This window comes from Protopterus annectens, chromosome 10.part0 (assembly GCF_019279795.1).
Source record: "Protopterus annectens isolate FY-2018-M chromosome 10.part0, PAN1.0, whole genome shotgun sequence".
NCBI lineage: Eukaryota > Metazoa > Chordata > Ceratodontiformes > Protopteridae > Protopterus > Protopterus annectens.
The window spans coordinates 1,076,745,851-1,076,766,130 of record NC_056744.1 but is presented as its reverse complement, the minus strand read 5'-3'; positions in this window follow the sequence as shown (position 1 = coordinate 1,076,766,130).

Genomic DNA, 20,280 nt, shown 5'->3' with positions numbered 1-20,280 from the left:
TTTGCAGTCATCTGTGAACTTCATTAGCCAGAGGCCTTCTGTGTTAGCCTGTACTTCAGAGAAGTACATACCAAACAGGAGAGGTCCCAGGACTAAACCCTGTGGTACTCCACTTGTCACTGGTTTGAGGTCAGATTTGGAGAGTACAACTTTTACAGTGTGGGTTCTGTCAGTGAGCCAGTTGGCAACCCATCTTGCGATGTAGGGATTTATACCTAGTTTAGTGAGTGTAGCTATAATTCCAGAATGGGGGATGGCATCGAAAGCCTTGGTGAGGTCAAGATAGGCTGTGTGAACCACCTTACCCTCATCTACAGCTTTGTTGTCTGCCTCAAAGAAGTCAATCAGGTTCAGGAGGCATGCTCTGCCTTTCACAAACCCGAACTGGGTGGGATCCAGAGTTTGGAGGTTACCAATGTCTTTGTTTATGAGTTCCATGATGATACGTTCCATGGCCTTGCAGACCAGGCTCGTCAGGCTAATAGGGTGATAGTTCCCAGGATCAGTGGTGGCTCCCCCTTTGTGGAGTGGGATAACTGTTGCTGTATGCCATTCAGTGGGCACAAAGCCTGATGTGAGGCTATGATTGAACATGGTGTTTAGGTGGGGAGCCAGTTAGTTCTGAAGTTCATGTAAAATGCAGCCTGGAATGTTGTCCAGTTCCATGGATGCTGTGTTTTTGGCTTTAGAGAGTGCAGCTTTTACCTGCGTAGTTGTGATTACAGGGACTCTGCATTCTTCCTGTATAGATATGGGCCCTTTAGGGGGTGGAGGGGTAAAGTTAACACTGAACCTATCTGCCAGGATGTTGGAAATATCAGTTGGTTCTGTAATTTTTGTGCTGCTGTGCTGTAACTCAGAGGAGATCTGGGTGTTGCCATTGAGATTCTTGATATAGCTATAGAATGCTTTGTGGTTGTCCTAGAATCGGTGGCAATTTTGTTTTCATAGCTAGCTTTGTAGGATCTTATAAGGGATCTCAGCTTCTTACTGAGGCTGACCAGGGAGCTCCTCCACTCATGGGATTTTACTCTCTTTTGCAACAATTTCTTCCTTCTGTTGTACAGTTTGTTTATGGCAGGGGACCATCAGATTGGCTTCCTTTTTTTGGAGGATATATCAGGGAAGCCTGCATGCATAAAAAGTTCCAATGTTTTCCTCATCTCGTGTCAGTAACAGTGTCAGGGTAGGGTCATAAAATGGAAAAACTGTCATTGCTGGGATGCCAGCATCAGAATAAAGTACCCACATGGCTGCCTGGAAGATGGTCCCCCTCAGACTGAATCCCTGAGTAAGGGGAGGCTTGATGGTCAGTAGGCACAGAGACAAAAACGATACAAAAAATGGTGAAGTGGCATAATAGTGTCATGTAGTATGTCTCACCTAGTGCTTGAAGTACTTGCAGTAAAGATTCTAAAGTGTTAACATCACTTTTGTATTATGCCACTTCACTTCAGTATTTTTTGTATCGTTTTTGTCTCTGTGCCTACTGACCATCAAACCTCCCCTTACTCAGGCATTCAGTCAGAGGGGGACCATCATCCAGGCAGCCATGTGGGTACTTTATTCTGATGCTGGCATCCCAGCAATGACAGTTTTTCCATTTTATGACCCTACCCTGACACTGTTACTGACACGGGATGAGGAAAACATTGGAACTTTTCATGATATGTCAAAAGTAACTATTATTACTGGTTTGTGTGACTCTATCCCTGTCTTCCCAGCACCACCTTCCCATGTCATGATTAGCTTTTGCTCTCCAGCAGATGCCATCTCATCAGAGGACTGGTAAGAGCTAGCTGGGAAGCACCATCCGTCATGCCTCATAGTTTCCGCCTGTGCCATCAAGTGTTTGAGCCTTTAGCTGTACACAGGTTGCTTGGGCTGCAGTCTGAACTTTATTACTCTGTGCCCCTGTTGAAGGCTTCATCTCAGCATTTCACTATATCGGTGTAAGTATCTTACGTGGTTTCAGAATAAAAGGGAGGTCCTTGAAGTCAGGAGTACCTTGGGTGTTCCTGAATGTGCAAAAGAATACAGAGGTGGAGCAAAAGAGTATTAGGCAGATAAAAACATTGTACAGTGTTGTGATGTTTGTGATATATACCACAATCAGAATCCAAAGAAATAAGTATTGGGCCAGATTCATTTACAACTAAACTAAGTTATCGTGCAGGCAGCATGGTGCACCATGAACATGATAGTGCAATATTTCATGTTCGTTAAATGGCTCTACACTTAGTGTAGTGACAGAAAACAAAGGTAAATAGCAGAGTATGCTAACGATAGTGTGAGTAAATAAATTACATGCTAATTAACCAATCTGACATGGTGGAAGTGTTCAGAAAGTTATAAAGCAATTGTGTAGACTCAGTGTAGCAATTTACCCTGAAATCCAAAACTCTGTGGCTTGCAGGTGATAATTACACTTAAAAAAACATGTAGTATTTGCTGTTACCATTTGAAAGTTGTATCTGCATCAGAGTTTAATTAAAGTTGCTGCTGCTGTATGCCAGACATCTGCCAAGAAGAATAATGCTTTTTTATACTCTGGTTGACTTATTATGGACTGCATGAAACAGAAGATTGTACAGCAAAATGGGGTTGACAGGGAAGCGGTATAGTAAATATGCAACCTCTTCCGCCCTCATCTGAGGCCCAAGGTGAGTGTGGAACCTCTTTGAAAAAAAATAACTGCTTAGTTGCATATGCAAATAATTATATGTCCCTAACATGGCACCTCTGCCCTGTGTATAGTAATGTTATATACATACATCTATATATATATATATATATATATATATATATATATATATATATATATATATATATGTGTGTGTGTGTGTGTGTGTGTGTGTGTGTGTGTGTGTGTGTGTGTGTGTGTGTGTGTTTTCTACTGTACAGGTGCAGCAGAGATTGCAGAAAACTGTGAGGTGCATCTGGAGAGACTTACTCACCTCAGAGAAGCATGGGGTCAGCATGCATCTGTTCTGATTGACAGGCACAGCAGTATTCTTAGTCCATCACTGTATATCATCCTGACCAGGCAGACCTTAAGTTTTATATCAAGCCTTGTATGCCTCCTTCGATAGCTCTTGGTTATTGGACTGGGCAATGAGTACATCAGATTAATTGTGTGTGTGTTCAATACCCAGAAAGAGATATTCAGTTTTGTTACAGTACTATATATGATAGTTTTAACTACAGTACTGCATGACAATATAAATTCAATAACTGAAAATGTAGTTACTACCTTAAAAAGCAGATATTTTATATGACACAGTGAAATATGGGATTCTACTGGTCATACCATATCATACCATTGTGAATGACATTTATACCACATTCATGCCTTCCCATCATATTTGGATGTGGCCTCATGGATTACTTACAGTATATTGTTTTATGTATTGAAATAATTAAGTAATGTGACTGCCATTGATCCAATTATCTCTTTTTTGCCTCCCCCTACCCTGTTTCTCCCTTTTCTTTTAATACATTGCCTCCATAACTCCTGCCCTACCTGCTCCACCTGTGTCAGGTAGATCTGCCCTGGCTGCTGGTGCAGTGCTACGCTCTGGGAGCAGTAGTACTGGAGGGGTTGATTTTGTCACCCAACAGGAGTCAACAGGGCTGGTGGAAGGCATGATGGAGAGCGGTCTCAGTGCCCACATTGGCATGGTTGACAAGGCCCTGCACTGTGCTGTCAAACAATGCAACGTCCAGCACTGACCCAGGCGGCTAACATAGGAGACAGTGATGACAGCTCTGAGGGTGAAGACTAAATTAAGAGTATGTTTGGTCTTTCTTTCTTTAAAAAACATGTCATTATATATTTTAGATACAGAGATTATTTGATTTTTGTTTGTAGGGGAAGTAATGATTAGGTAAAACTTTTCATTGAACAGTTACATAATAACCAGTTTGGTCTCAGGCTTAGTGGCTTACAGTTAGGTGAGAGAGTCAATGTTTTAGATTTGGAATTGTGGGGTGAACAAACAGGATTCATTGGTAAGAAAGTTCACAGAAAGTTCAAGGGGGGGCTCACATTTCTTACATGGTTCCAGCTGTCACCCCCACCCCACTTCATTTCATCTTTACCATACACTGTTTCTGAGAATATGTAAGTTGTGTAATGTAGATAAAGATTTTGAAGAAGAAATACAAGATTTAGTTAAACTGTTTATACTCAGAGGATATGACAAGACAGAAATGTTAGAAGGTTTAAATAAGGTTAGAACTAAGCGTTATAATGGTGAATATCTAAACAGAAGAAGGAACTCAGTAAATACACATAATGAGGGACTTCCAATAATTGAGTTGATAGATTTTGACAAAAGAGGAGGTAGTGGAGATGCAGGAAATAATAGTGCCAACCATACTGGTAAGATGATTTTTTTGTGACTAGTTACAATGTACTAAGACAACAGATTGTGTAAATGTCACATTGCTATTGGCCTATGTAGTTCAAAGATGGTATTTTGGAACAATGTTTAGCAAACAAAATGTTGATTTCTTATAAAAAGGGCCATAGTATTTCTGATATAATAGTGCACAGTAAATTTCAAATGCCTGAAGTATGAATACAGAGACAGATTATTTTAAGATATGGCACTTTGAGGTGTGGGAAATGTTCTATTTGTTTTTATGTTGTAAAGAACTTTCCTACTCTTAATTCTGTAATTTTTTTCCAAATGGATGTTATACTTGCAATGCAAAAGGAATTGTGAACATTTTGAAATATCCATGTAACAAGTTTTATGTAAATGAAAGTTTAATGTGCGTCTTCAAGAACATATAAGGGACATTAAAAAAATTAGCTGTGATAGTTCTTTAGCTATGCATTTTAAAGAATTTCATGCAAGTAATTTTAAACTGTTGCAAGGTTGTATTTTAGAACAAGTGGGGACTATCTTTTTAGACCCTGTAGCAGTAAAAGAAAAATTGTATAAAGAAGCACTTTTTACTTTGAAATTTGATACCTTGGTTCCCAATGTTTTAAACACAGAACTTAATTGAAAGTATTTGATTTAATTAATTGTTTAATTGACTGATTGAGTGAGTATATATGGGCTGAGGGAAGTTGCATTGTATTTGTACTCCTTGAAGGCTTAACAGCTGAGGCACTAGAGTGTGTGAAAAGAGAATACATTTTTTTTGTTTGAAGACTGTGCCTTCCTTTTGTGGTTCCATTATATTTAATTTGGACTTGCAGTGGCTCTTTGTTTTTTCCTTGGGATGGCTACAGATCCTTTAACTAATGTGCCCAGAATTTTCAGGGAAGAAGCTACAGATTCTTCCCAACATTCCATGGAGCAATTTGTATTTCATATATAGGACAGAACACCTGCAGTGGAAAATCTTTGAGACAAACATATGGATGAGAGAAATCGTCACATGGCGAATCCTTTCCTATCTGTTGGGGCTAACATAGCAGGTAATTTGACTAATGAGGTACAAGAAATGTGTAAAAAATTGGAACATTTGATTTTTGTTGAGACTAATACTCACTTTAACATCCTGAGTCTCAATAGGTACTAAGAACTGAATATTACACCAAGAGGGCTGTGCGCCTTCAAAAGCCCTATTATCCCCTTTGATACGGAAGTGGAAGATGATCGGGTATTTAGGGAGAGATGGGTTGCTGCAGCCCATAAATGTGCCTCAGAATGGGACCATATAATAATAGAGAAAGATACCTGCAAACAACGGAAACTAAAAGATGACATTCACTCTGTTCTGATTTATCTAATAGACTGGCTACAGCAAAGATGGATTCTTTGCTGTCTGAAATCAATGATATACTTAAGTCATATGAAAAAAACTTGGTGGATAAAAAGAAGGGAAAGCTCCGGAGGGACTTGATAGATTACAGTAATGGGAAGGCATTCCTCTGGAAATTTAAAGTGCATGAACAGTCAGATAATAACAATGGAACCAGGAAGAAACCATTAATGTTTTCATTTGCTTCTTCAGAAGATCTGGGCTCAACAGCAGGGGAAAGTGAATACACCCCTTTGCTGCCAGCATAAGACCCTATGATTCAACAAGAGAGATTTTGTAATTTCAAAAGCAGGACTGGGAGCTTTCGGATTGACCGTAAAAGAAGCAGAACCAGTTATGGACAGCAACAATATAATGAAAGAGATAATAAACAGCAATGCAAAAAAGGTAGATGACAATAAAGTTTTTTATGTTACTGATTCTAATGTTGTAAATCTTTCTGGTGAAGTTATAACATATGTGTGAGAATATGTTTTAAATCCTGGATTAAAATATGTTCCAATGGTGCTGCCTCACTTGCATAACTTAAAAAGTGAAGTATTTTGGTTAATTAGAAAATTGCATTTAATATGCTTTTTGGATAAAAATGAGCCGGCAGAGTATTTGTCTGCTGAAAGCTCTGATGATAGTTTTTATTCTTGTAATTCTGAAATATTTGGGTTTGGGGAGGTTTTAGTGAATTCTTTTTGTTTGTTGAATACTTCCAGTATTTTAAGCAAAAGCCAATTTGTACCCCCTTTTCATAACCAAATTATTCAACAGTTTTCTGCAGTATGTAATTTTTCTATTGAACATTTATACAATTGTTGGAAAGACAATATGAATGTTAACATTAACCTGTCTATAGAACAATGGCAGGCCTTAACATGTTGGGGTAGCAATACTCAACTAGTAGTAAACCCAGCAGATAAAGGCAATAAGGTGGTCATTTTGAATTGTAACCAGTATGTGAAACTGTGTTAAGATCTTTTGAATGATACAAAAGTGTATAACAGAGTTGATGTTAGGGTGTATAAGCAAGCTATTTATGACTATGAGGCACTACTTCATAAAGGTTATAGATTAGGCTATTTTTCCCAAAATGACATTGAAAGGAAATTTTCTTTGCAGGGCTGTGAATTAGCAGTTTTTTACTGCTTACCTAAAATACATAAGGGTCTGGAGAACTTAGAAGGCAGGCCGGATGTCTCAGCTAAAAAGTATTTTTAACACAACGTAGGTATTTTTTTACATGAGCATTTACTTCCCTATATTGAAAAAAATAGTATCATATATCAAGAGATACAGAAGATTTTATTGAAAAATTGCAGATTTAAGTTGGGAACAAGGAAAGTATTCGATGGTAATAGACGTGCAGAGTCTTTATACAAACATTTTACATGTTCATGGGATGAAGCCCCTGAAGTATTTTTTAGGGGACACTTCTTTATCTAGTTATGTATTGGATCTTGCTAAGTTATGTTTAGAAAATAATTATTTTATTTTTAACCAAGAAATTTTTCATCAACTACAAGGTACAGCTATGGTGGCATCCTTTGCCCCCATGTATGCCAACCTATTGATGGCTTTTTTTAAATTAAGAGTATATTTGGTCTTTCTTTAAAGAAACATGTCATTAGGTATTTCGATACATAGATGATTTGATTTTTGTTTGTAGGGGAGGTAATGATTAGGTAAAAATTTTCATTGAACAGTTACATAATAAACAGTTTGGTCTCAGGTTTAGTGGCTTACAGTTAGGTGAGAGAGTCAATTTTTTTAGATTTGGAATTGTGGGGTGAACAAATTCCAAAGGTTTCATTGGTAGGAAAGTTCACAGAAAGTTCAAGGGGAGCTCAAATTTCCTATATGGTTCCAGCTGTCACCACCATTTGATTTCATTTTTACCATACACTGAGTTTCTGGGAATAAGTAAGTTGTGTAATGTAGATAAAGATTTTGAAGAATAAATACAAGATTTAGGTAAAATGTTTACACACAGAGGTTACAAGACAGAAGTGTTAAAAGGTTTAAATAGGGTTAGAAAACGTTATAAAGGTGAATATCTAAGCAGAAGAAACTCAGTAAATACACATAATGAGGAACTTCCATTTATTGAGTTGATAGATTCTCACAAAAGAAGAGGTAGGGGAGATGGAATAAATAATACTGTAGGGGAGATGCAGGAAATAATAGTGCCAACCATACTGGTAAGATGATTATTTGTGACTAATTACAATGTACTAAGTCAACAGATTGTGTAAATGCTACATTACTATCGGCCTATGTAGCTCAAAGATGGTATTTTGGGACAATGTTTAGCAAACAAAATTTTGATTTCTTATAAAAATGGCCATAGCATTTCTGATATACTAGTGCACAGTAAATTTCAAATGGCTGAAGTACGAATACAGAGACAGATTATTTTAAGATATGGCACTTTGAGGTGTGGGAAATGTTCTATTTGTTTTCATGTTATGAAGAACTTTCCTGCTATTAATTCTGTATTTTTTTTCCCAAATGGATGTTATCCTTGTGATACAGAAGGAATTGTGAACATTTTGAAATATCCATGTAACAAGTTTTATGTAGGTGAAAGTAAACGAAAGTTTAATGTGCATCTTCAAGAACATATAAGGGACATTAAAGAAGTTAACTGTGATAGTCCTTTAGCTATGCATTTTAAAGAATTTCATGCAAGTAATTTTAAACTATTGCAAGGTTGTATTTTAGAACAAGTGGAGTCTATCTTTTTAGACCCTGTAGCAGCAAAAGAAAAATTGTATAACGAAGCACTTTTTACTTTGAAATTTGATACCTTGGTTCCCAAGGGTTTAAACACAGAACCTAACTGGAAGTATTTGATTTAATTAATTGTTTAATTCATTGATTGAGTGAGTATATAATGGGTGAGAGAAGATGCATTGTATTTGTACACCTTGAAGGCTTAACAGCTGAGGCACTAGAGTGTGAAAAAAGAGAATAAACTTTTTGCTTGAAGACTGTGCCTTCCTTTTGTGGTCCCATTACATTTTGTTTGGACTTGCAGTGGCTATTTGAGGACTAGATTCTCATTGCTCTTAAGACGGACATGGGTGCAGCTCCAAGGGCTCGTACCTATTCCTCAATCATGGTGTCTCCCATTCTTTTGTCTCCACCATCTCTGTCTCTCTTGTATGTCCTGTAAGTCTCAACCTGCAACCTAACCTACCTTATCTATCTGACCCTCTTCTTCCTAACCACCTACCCCAATAGTCCTCTCTCTTCAAAAAAAAAAAAAAAACAATGAGCACCTGTCCCAGAAAAAAGTATGCCCCAAAACATTGCTTTCCACTTAGCCTGTGTGTCATCTTCCCACACTTGATTTGACTGTACAACTATTTTCTGTTGTCACAAATCCCTGGTGTGGTGACTCTCCAAAGTCATAAAATTCTTTGTACAATTCTACATTTACATTGTGAACAAGTTGATCGCTATGGTGCTCTGAAACCACACTCCTGCAAATTTGTGTATTCTTTCCCTTGTGTCTTTTACTCTGCTTGCCACCTCCATTTTCACCACTGTCCTATCAACCCCTTTATCACACATTTAATCTGATGAAAAAATAGAATTGCACACAATACACATGACTAGAAATGGTCCAAGGAACAGCCTTCACTTTTGCCATGGTGTTTGAACAGAGATTGGCACCATGTACCAATACTGTGTGACTGTGAATGGTGTTTATTTCCTATGACAAAAGCTTGAGATTTTAATTTAAGATACAGTAGTCCAGTTACTTTCAAGCTACACTATGAGAATACAGAGGAAAGGTAGACTATTGGTAGTACTGTGAAACAGTTAATGTAACAGTTCTTAGGCTGCTGGATGTAATTAACTAGAAGTTCCTATGTGGCATGTTGAGATAGTTTCCCTGTTTGTAAACTGATGCTTTTGCATAGTTGCATGGGTTTGATTACACCTGTAGGTCAAATTATTTCATGACATTTTATATTCCTATCGTACAGTTTACTGCAAATGTCTGTATTTCTCTCTACTTACAAAATTTCAAAAACATACCATTTCAATAGTGTAGCAAGAAAGCATTTGCAGAGACATTTCATCCCCACCTAGGAGACTTAGACACCCTTAACCACTTATGTCTTAATGCTAGCTACACTCTCCTACACCTTCTTGCTCCCTATAGCAAGCACTTTAGTGTACAGAGCATGACAGAGTAATAACAAGTAAATATGTAACAGTAACACTCCATACAGCTGGTCCTACATGTCCCATAAAATATTAATCCTATTCCTCTCTCCCGCCATCTCTGTCTCTCTTTATTTACCCCTTCTGCTTCAGTATGTTTTCACTATCCTTCTGTGTCATATAGAGTGAATTAGTTGTTTCTTTGAAGCATAATAAAATAATTCTCAGATTTTTTAATACTTTCAAGAGTTCTAATCCAGGGATTAGCTAAGTGCTTTAGTACACTATTTTACATGTGTAGCTGTTGCCAACATTAACCTGCTTTTTGTCATGAGCTACTTGATCCCTGTCTTCCTCTCCCCCTGTCTATATATCTTCTTCCTCTTCCTTTTGTATCATTAGTCCTTTTGTATCATTAGTCTTCCTCCTCAGCATCTCCACAGTGCCTTCTGCCAAGCACCAACTTCAACTGAGGCTAAATGGAAGTACCTAGTTTATGGCAACATCTTGTGAGTTTTTGCCTTCAGCTACATTACTCTCGTGCTCTTTGCACTGCTGCACTTATGTGTAGTCAAGTTAATCTACCTTTGAACAAGCATCAGAGCAGTCTCCTTTTCTGCAATTTGTTGTCACATGGAAAGTTTGTGAAGTATGAGTTCCTGCATAGTGTCAACAAAAATCAAAAAGTCGACAAAGCAGCTGAACAAGAAAATAGATGAAAAAAACTGCTCAAGGCTGGAAAATACGAAACCACAGACTAGCGTAACTTCCACTTTATTCAATGCTTTCGTAAAAAACTTCTTCAGAACCAAAAGGAATGTTACATCAAGCATTCATTTAAATACTGCACACAATTAAAATCAATTAATCAATTACATAGTGTAAAATCATAATTAAAGAGCCCTTTACAAAAAGCAAACTCTTCATTCATCATTATGCACTATAGAATAGGCATAATTGAGTACATTACAATAACAAACATTATAAAACATATGCATAGTGTGTTTAGGTAATATTCAGGTCTGTGGATGTTTCTTGCAATACTGTTAAGGTTCAAATACAGATGTATGACAAACTGTTTTCAAATGTTTTATATGACACCTGTGGGTGCAAATGTTGGCTACATCTTTTCTTAAAATAATATTACCCTCTTGCTATATTATTGTTCTTGCTCTCTGTTGTGAAGCCTCTCTTGTACAGGTCTTGGATGTATAATTATGCTGATTAAGCAAACAGTAACACAGCACAAATGTGTGCAGAATAGAGACATGAACTAATGCGTTAGTGTGTCTGTACTGTGTATGCCTTTCACCAATTATCACTTCTTCCTATCAGTTGTCTCATCCAGTATACTTCTTTGATTCTTAACTGTTTCCATAAGCCATGTTTCCACCACCAATAACATGCCTGGTCCCTCCTTTGTTTCATAACATAGCTCTAACATACATATAGGTATTGACTAACTGCAACTGTTGCAAGAAATCTGTAAATCATGACACCTAAAACATGACCATAACACATATCTGTTCTGCATTTCATCAGATTCATACATAGTTGTATGTGTATAATGCTTCTTTGTGAAAAAGTCGACAGCACCATAGACTACTGCTAATTCCCATTCTAAGTTCAACACCTCAAGATATGATCATGCATGTGCTGATACTTTCCTATCAGCAGGGCAGTTCAACTTGGCAGTGCTGTGTTTCTGGGAGAGAATAATAAAATGTTCACAACAAATAATTCTTTGTTTATGTTGCACAGCATCTGTATAACTGTATTGAATTTTGACAAGTTATTTGGATTTCAGAGTGATGTTGACTCAGTTAAGTCTTAAGTATGTCTTCACTCTAATGATTAAACTTGTAACCGTGTTTCAAAGTTAGTTAACCTATTCACACATAATTCATCACTGTTATTCTGCAGTGCACTGTCCTATTTAAGAAGGGTCTGTTTGTATTGTCAATGCACATTGTGCAAACATGAAACAAGACAAGTGTGCAATCATGCAGGAATGAAGTGGCAGGAATGCTTGATTGATAATCCAGTGGTTTACAACTGTGATTTTCACTGGCATCCCATACTGTGAAACAAGTAAGTGTCCCTCATAGTAACGCAATGTACGTGAAGGACAGTATATAAATCTCAGCAGAGAAGTATGTCATTACATGGGCAATCACACTGCTGTTACATAGTCTGTCCACACATATGTATTTGTCACAAAAACATGATGCATAGCACATCTGTTCCAAACAGTGAAGTTTTAGTAATTATAAAATTAGCTTTTTTACATCATTAAATTCAGACTTCTCCTGTGAAGTAATACTGTGCTCTTCACGTTTTGTAATTAGATATGTAGGAAGTTTAATTCTCACCATGGGGAACATTTGTGAGGGGTGTAATCACAGGTAAGTAACAATTCAATGTCAAATTTGTTGTGTCCGCTTCTACTGAGGAGAATACATTTAAATTTGCACACAGGTCCTTCTACACTTTAGCCCACTTTTCACACAAACATCCTTTCGGCAACACACTGATGATGTCATCCTGTCAAAAGGGCACTCTGTCTCCATAAGAGTTAGACTTCTCCTGTGGTGCTTGTGGCTAATACTATATTCTCTAGATTGTGTAACTGGTTAGGTAGGTGGCTCAAATCTAACAGTGCTGAACTTTTTGTTTGTGTTGGTCTAGTGTCATGGTAAGAAGTCTTCATCAACAAGTGCACTGGTCTCTACTTCCACTCAAGAGATAACTTTAACTTTGAACACTACTTCCTGTGCAGTTTATCACACTTTTAACACAATCTTCATATCTGTAACACAGTGATGAGGTTATCCTGACAAACATGTCCTCTCACCCCTTAAGAGTCAGACTTGTCCTGTGGTACTTGCAGCTAATAGTGTGTCTCTGGATTGTGTAAATATATAGGTAGGAGGTTCAAATGTTACAATGAGGAACTTGAGTGTATGGCTTTAATGTCAGTTATATATAGCTTCCTGAACAGTCATGCTGTATTAATGTCCACTCACTAGAAGATTTTAACATGGGAGAGGACACCCCATCCCCTTATCCCATTTTACCACAAATATCTTTTCTCCATCACACTGATGAGGCCAGCATGTCAGACTTGCACACTGTACCTTTGCAACTTCCAGTTTTCCGATAGCACTTATGTCTAATTCTGTGTTGTACAGATTGCATAAATAGATAGGAATGGGTTCAAATCCAGCACTGAGTAAATAATGTCAGAGTGTGTGTACTGTCATATGCAATTGTGTCCATAACAATAATCTTTATGTATTTTGACTGGCAGAGGATTATGCTATAGAGCTGTATTACAATCAGGCAAAAAAAAAAAACAGTTTTAGAAACACAATGCTTACATCATTTTAACAAAAATGAACAACATGAAAGTGCTCACATTAGTTACCCTGTGGCATGGGCTATGTGTGCTCTCTAGACATCATAATACTAATGGATGAGGTTTGAATCCAGCAAGAATGGACTACTGTCCATGGGTGTCTGTGTACCATGTTGTGTAGAAAAGGCTTGCAATGCATGTAGGTGTGTAGTGTTACTGAGCACCTCAACTGCTTTTGATACATTTTTAGAAGAACATCCGTGTATGAAAGAATGATGATGTCATCCATTCAAATGTGCACTGTCACAACTGTGAAAGAACATCTTGTGTGGTACATGTGATTCAGGCAGTCTGTTGAAATCCAGCAATTACTCCTTAGACTCTCTTGTGTCACTATGTCTGTGAATGTGGAAGTCAGTAACAGTGTTGTCAGCCAGCTATCTGCTGTGCATATATATGGATGGGGATTCCTATTACAATGATTTCTGCTCTTTTTTTACAAAGAAATGTTTTCTTTGATAATGATGATGCAAAGGGATAACATTTGCATTTCCCATGAGAACTACAAAGGCTTTTCCTGTGGTATGAGAACATCAGACTATATTCTGTACTCTGATACCTTAGTAAGGCATGTATTTGAATCTATGATTATCCACTAATCATGCCTTATTGTAATTATCTCATCAAAGTGACAACTGTACACATAATTGGTGTCTGGGTGCACCTAGCAGCAGGCAATGTTCTGTGAGAAACACACATATAGCAACACTACTTTAAAGAAATTATAGGTACAGATCACCCTTGCAACAAGAAAATGTTATCATAGCTTCAAAGACCAAAATATCTCATACTTGTAGCACCAGTGGTACTGCAGCACATTCATTATTTCCAATATCATGTATCTTCTGTTGTCACATAATTAGGTCTTCAAAACCCACATTGGCTGACTGTAAGTATTCCATGTATTAAGGCTGTTATGCATGAATGATATTCACAGGTGTTATAATGTGTACAATTACAGTGGGTAAAATCTCTCCCAGCCCTTCTATCTCATACAAGTTGTGACACAATCATATTATGTAATGACTTCACATAGGTAGAGTATGACAATGTTATTAAGATTTCCACTGTGGTGCATGTGATTGGTACACATGTTTTTAGTCAGTGGGCTTACAAAGGTTACTGTTTAGTTTCAATCAAGGATAACATTCTATGAATGTATCTACATTACAATAGCAACACTGCATAATGCTGTTATTCTCAATTTCTATTTATTTATTATTACTGCAAATAATTTAACAGCCACGGTGGTGCAGCTGTAGCATTGTTGCCTCACAGCAAGAGGTTCTCCCGTTCGATTCTTGGCTGGAGTGCAGGGAGTGCTTTCTGTCTGGAGTCTGCATGTCCTCCCCGCGGTTGAGTGGCATTCTGAAAGACATGCATGAATGGGGGTGCCTTCATTGAAGGTTGGGCATCAAGCTGGCAACTTGGCACCATAAAAAAAAAATCTACTGCCAATCATTAGTGGACCGGAGTTCCGCTGTGGCGACCCCTAACCGGGAAAAGCCGAAAGACCAACAACATTAATGCAAATAATATATGTGTTTCTATCGTTTACATACTGTAATGGCAGTGTTTGCTGTAATGTCTTGTGAGCATACCCAGTATAATCCTGTATTAACATGTGCTCCATTTATAGAGAACTTGAAGTACTGCAGCATCACCAGATCTGTGTTGTCATTTGTCACTTGTATATTTTGACTGCTATTATATTACTGTTTATAATGCACATGTATATAAAACATATGCTTGTCTGAGACATCTCATTGTGATATACCCCCTATCTGTGGTTGTCCAGTAACAAATGTAAAACACGTCCCTTTCAGCTGTGCATTACACAGCTGCTGTATGGCTTATGCCTTGCTTATAAAGACTGGAGTGGAAGACACAGCACTACATTCAATTATCAAACATACATTCCCTGTATATACATGTCATATTCAATAACTGCACTGTATGCAAATGGCCCATAATGTATCCACTGTCCTTGCTAACTATTGTCTCAATTTAACATGTTAGCAATATTAATATCATATTTACTCCCCTTTCTTACAAAGTTGCATTGTGTCCTTCTCACAATCATTGTTAGCATGTCCATTTTTAAATTATGGATGTGGGTAAACAGTTGCAAACAGGATTATTTATTATAACCATCAATATAGATGTCTTCCTATTGTAAAAATGTTTCTTTCTGGCATCATCACATTTGAATGCTTAACTGAGTGCATTTTTTTCCATTTGCTCTTCCCACTAAAAAATCCCTGCACTGTTTACATTGTAGTCTATGTAAATTATCCCGATTTCATGCCCCCACAAATACATTCTTAAAAGTCACTTGCCTTTAATTCATATAAGCTGTGCTCATGTGCTCATATTGTACGTTTGCCTACAAACTAGTATTTTTGTTTACTTTGTGTGCTTGTGCCTCCAGTACCATTTCATGACTACTGTCACTGTTGATAGCCACAACATGGTGCTTGTAATCATGTAAGTATGATGAGTAGCATGCATATTCAATGAGCGCTGATGCTCATCTCCATAATGTGCTGCAATCATGTAGGCTTCACGCGAAGCCTACACAGTTGTTAATGAATCCCAGGGGATGTCTCATGACATATTGGAATTGTCCTAAAATAAGCTTTGGACTGTTCAGAGATGGCAGCGATTTGATGTATGTAGATTATTATTATTCTAAATTTCCTAAAATAGGGGCATTCAGAAATATTCTGAGCAGACGTGTGATTAATACTGTAGAAAGCAACATTTCAAGACATAGAATACCAGGAACAGGATATCTAACAATGGATCTCTGTTCATCAGTTATGAGTTTGAAAGTTTTGAAAGAGAATCAGCAGTTAATCATACCAATAGCAGTCCACAGAGCAAACATTAAGTAGAGGAGATATCTGAATAGAAGAACCTCATGAAGAAATACAGTGGTCCTGGAAAGGGAGCTTGATAACTGTTTGTGTTTGACTGCAGGAGTATGTCATTCAAAGAATGGGACTGTTTCTAGTACACTTCTTAATAATTAGACAGTTTAGACAGGAATTTTCTAGAGCTGCTTCATTGTCAGGACTAGAGGACAGAGATAATGTAATAGGGATGCTTAAAAGGAATCACAGCAAGCAAAAGTACTATTATAAAAGAAATGCCGACGAGCTCTCCAGTCTAAAGACAGGAGATAGAATGAGCATGCAAGCCCTTAAAGTACGCACAAAAGTCAGACAGAAGTAGCTGATCTTGAAAACACTACTGAAATGACATCTTTCTACATGCAACGGGCCAATATACAGATATACATAAGGAATCAAAGATATATTTATTTTATTTTTATTTATTTAACATTTGTTTACCGGGAAAGTCTGACTGGACACAGGTCCTTTTTCAATAGAGGCCCAGGGAGAAAAGCTCCATCAGTAACAGTAAAGTTTCATGCACACATTACAATAATCAAAAAAGTATAAAGTAAACAAAATGTCGTATACATAAGAACATACAAATTTGTTACCTCTTCACAACAAAACCTAGGCTTTGAACATAGCTAGAACTATTTGTAGGTATGACTTATGTCAAGATATAAGGTTAAGACAGGTCGGTAGGAACAAAGGATTAAACACAGGGAAGAAGTTGGATATGATTTGGATATACTGTGATGTGTCAGAGCACTCATGAGGGGTTAGTACAGGAACATAGCCACTTATTTTTCAGATAAGCTTTAAGTGATGGCTTAAAGCGGTTAGTGGATGAGATTGAGAGAATGGAGTTAGGAAGGGAGTTCCATATACAAGATACATAGTTGGAAAATAAAGATTCTCCTGCAGTGTTGTTGGCCTTGGAGACGGAGAGTAAGTTCTTGTTGTTAGAGTGAAGTGGTCTGCTGGAACTGTAAGGAAGGATGAGATTTTGTAGTGCAGGGGTTCTAGTTAGTTGTGTTACAATTCTGTGAGTTAGAGAGAGTTGGTTGTAAAGAATAATGTTGGGAAGCTCAAGCCAGTCTAGTGTCCTTAAAGCTCTACAATGATGTGTTCGATATGGGCAGTCAGATGCAAACTTAGCAATTTTATTATAACATGCTTCTAGCTTAGATAAGTCAGTTTTCCTTAGATTAGTTAAAACTGGAGAGGCATATAGTAGAGTGGAGAGCAGATGGGTTTGTGCTAATGTAATTTTGGCCATTGTGGTCAGGAACCTTTTATGCCTATATAGACTTCCAAGTTTCTTATGAACTTTTTATAGTTAGGGAGACATGGAAGTCAAATTTTGGGTATTATCTACTTCCACTCCCAGAAGCTTTGTATGGGTTGTCGGGGACATCACAGTATTGTCTTTGGCTATTATGTTAAATGTTAGGCATGAGATAAATGTCTTGTTTAGGTTGGAAGAGTAATAATTAAGTTTTGTTTGGGTTCAGGATTAGATGGGCATTGGATAACCATGTTTCAACAGAATTGAAAGACTCCTGTGTTTGAGAATGAAGAGGTGATATTGAAGTGGCAGCACAGATAAGTGATGAATCATCTGCACACTGTATTATAGAACCATGTGGAGTAGCTGTGTGTAGATTATTAGTAAAGAGGGACAAAAAGAAAGGGCCCAAGATAGATCTGTGGGAGACACCAATGGATAAAGGAAGGCATGGCGATAGGTCACCCTGCCATAGAACAGATTGTTGACGGCCAGATAAATAGTTATGAAACCATGCTGTGGCAGATGGCGAGAAGGATAGTTCAGTTAGTACATCTATTAGTTTGGAATGGGAGACCATTTCAAAAGCTTTTGATAGGTCTAGAAAGATGGCAGAAACAAAATTGTTATTCCTCTAATGGTTTACGGTATTTGTCAAGGATAAGAGAGCTGTAGTGGTACTATGTGATGGGTGAAACCCATGCTGAGTGTTTGCAAGAAGGTTATTTGTTAGTAAGAATTTCATGACCTGGAGATGAATACACCTTTTGAGTAGCTTAGAAAGAGTTGAAAGAATAGCAATTGGCCAATAGTTTGTCAGTTCTGAGGAAGGTCCCCCTCTATGAAGTGGGATTACATGGGAAATTTTCCACAGTTGAGGGACCTTGTTTTCAAGAATGGATCTATTTATAAGGATTGATACTGGGAAGGCTATAGAGTCAGCTGCAATTCTAAGGTATTCACTGGGTAAGTTATCTATGGCAAGTGTAGTAAGTTTTACTTTCTGCAGTAGTTTTTTTATAGTGGCTGTAGGAACTGGGGAGAAAGAGAACGAGGCATTGTTAGTTGTAGACTTGGCTGGTTTGGTATCAGGAGCAGGAGTTTTCTGTTTCGAAAGGGCAACTATTGATTCAGTAAAATGTTAAAAATGGTAGCTATGCTATCGGAATTGTTGTAGATGTTTGTTGTTGGTATAGTAGATTTTCCTGGGTGAAGGATTGAGTTTATAGCTGGCCAGAATTTTTGAGGGTTTTCTTGATGTGTGTTTTGAATATTATGATAGAAATTTATTTTATCCTGTTTTGTTTTTTTTTTGCCTTATTTCTAAGTTATTGATACTGTTGTTTATAAACTACTGTGTTAGTCTTATGCCCTAGTTCCCAGGCTTTATCTCTAGTTTTCAGAAGGGCTATAGTGTCTCTGCTTAGCCATGGGGTATAGTTTGATTTTACTCTGATGGCTCTAACAGGGGCATGTGCATTTAATAATATATCTAAGAAAGATGTATTAAAGTGGTTCTAGGTCAAGGTATTTGAGTAGAGTCCAATTGCACCTTTGTAGGTCAGCTAGGAAGTTGTCAAGATTAAAGGTATGTTTTTGTTCTAAGTTGTTTAAACATAGTAGGTTTTGGTGGGAATATGTGTTGTTGTATACGAAATGTGGGTAGGTGGTCGTTCAGACCATCAGGAAGGAAACGGGTCTACTTTAATTAATCGAAAGCTGATTCCAGTGAATGCAAATCCATCGACACATAATCATCGAAGTGCTTAATGGTCGAACAACGTAAAGGTCGAAACACCTTCAATCAAATTGTTTTAGTTGGCCCACGTAAAATTCTAAATTACTGATCATGTAATGCGAACCATTTGTAGCACTGGCAGGTAAATGTAAACCACATTTGTAAAGTAATACTGCAGATTCCTACAAATTAAAACTAATTAAAGCAAATAAAGACCTACATTACTAATCTGTACCACATGTATCAGTTTTAAAATGATAGTTACTGTAAGTAATTTCTGCATACCACATCCTGTTGGACTAGTGATGGCTGACAAAATGTTCACGTGCCCTGGTGTGCTAGGTAAAGCATATCAAAATGTAAGATCACAACAAAATAGAGAAATGTTAATAGTTGACAGTTATCTGTATAACCTAGAAAAACAATTGAAAACCAAAAATATTGGTGTTGTCTCTTAAAACATATGGTGAAATGTAGGGGTAGATCGCTAAGTACAACAAGCAGTGCAGAGGAGACACTATTAAAATATACACCCCACGACCATGCTTCTGACACTGCAGACGTGGAAAGGTATCAGTCATGTCAAAAATTAAGGGAGTTAGGTACCGTGTGTAGGAGTACACCAGCTTTGGTAGTAGACGATGTAGTTGCTACTACATCCCTTCAAAGTACTGTGGCTTTACCTACCCGTAGATCTATGTTACAAATGGTAAATAGAGTTAGAAAGGTACAGCTACGTAAGAACAGGAAGGCAAGTACACTACTAAGTATGGTTTCGATAGATGAATATCCACTGAAACAATCTAGGTTTATACAGGAGAGGAAAGTAGATATACATAGTAATCTACATGTATTGGTTTTTCACTACAGAACAGAACTTAACAGACTTGTGCAACACAAACATTTGGTTTATGGATGGTGTTTCCCTTACAAAAGGTAGATTTTGTAGACAGTTATATAGTGTTCATGCACTGGTGTCACAGGG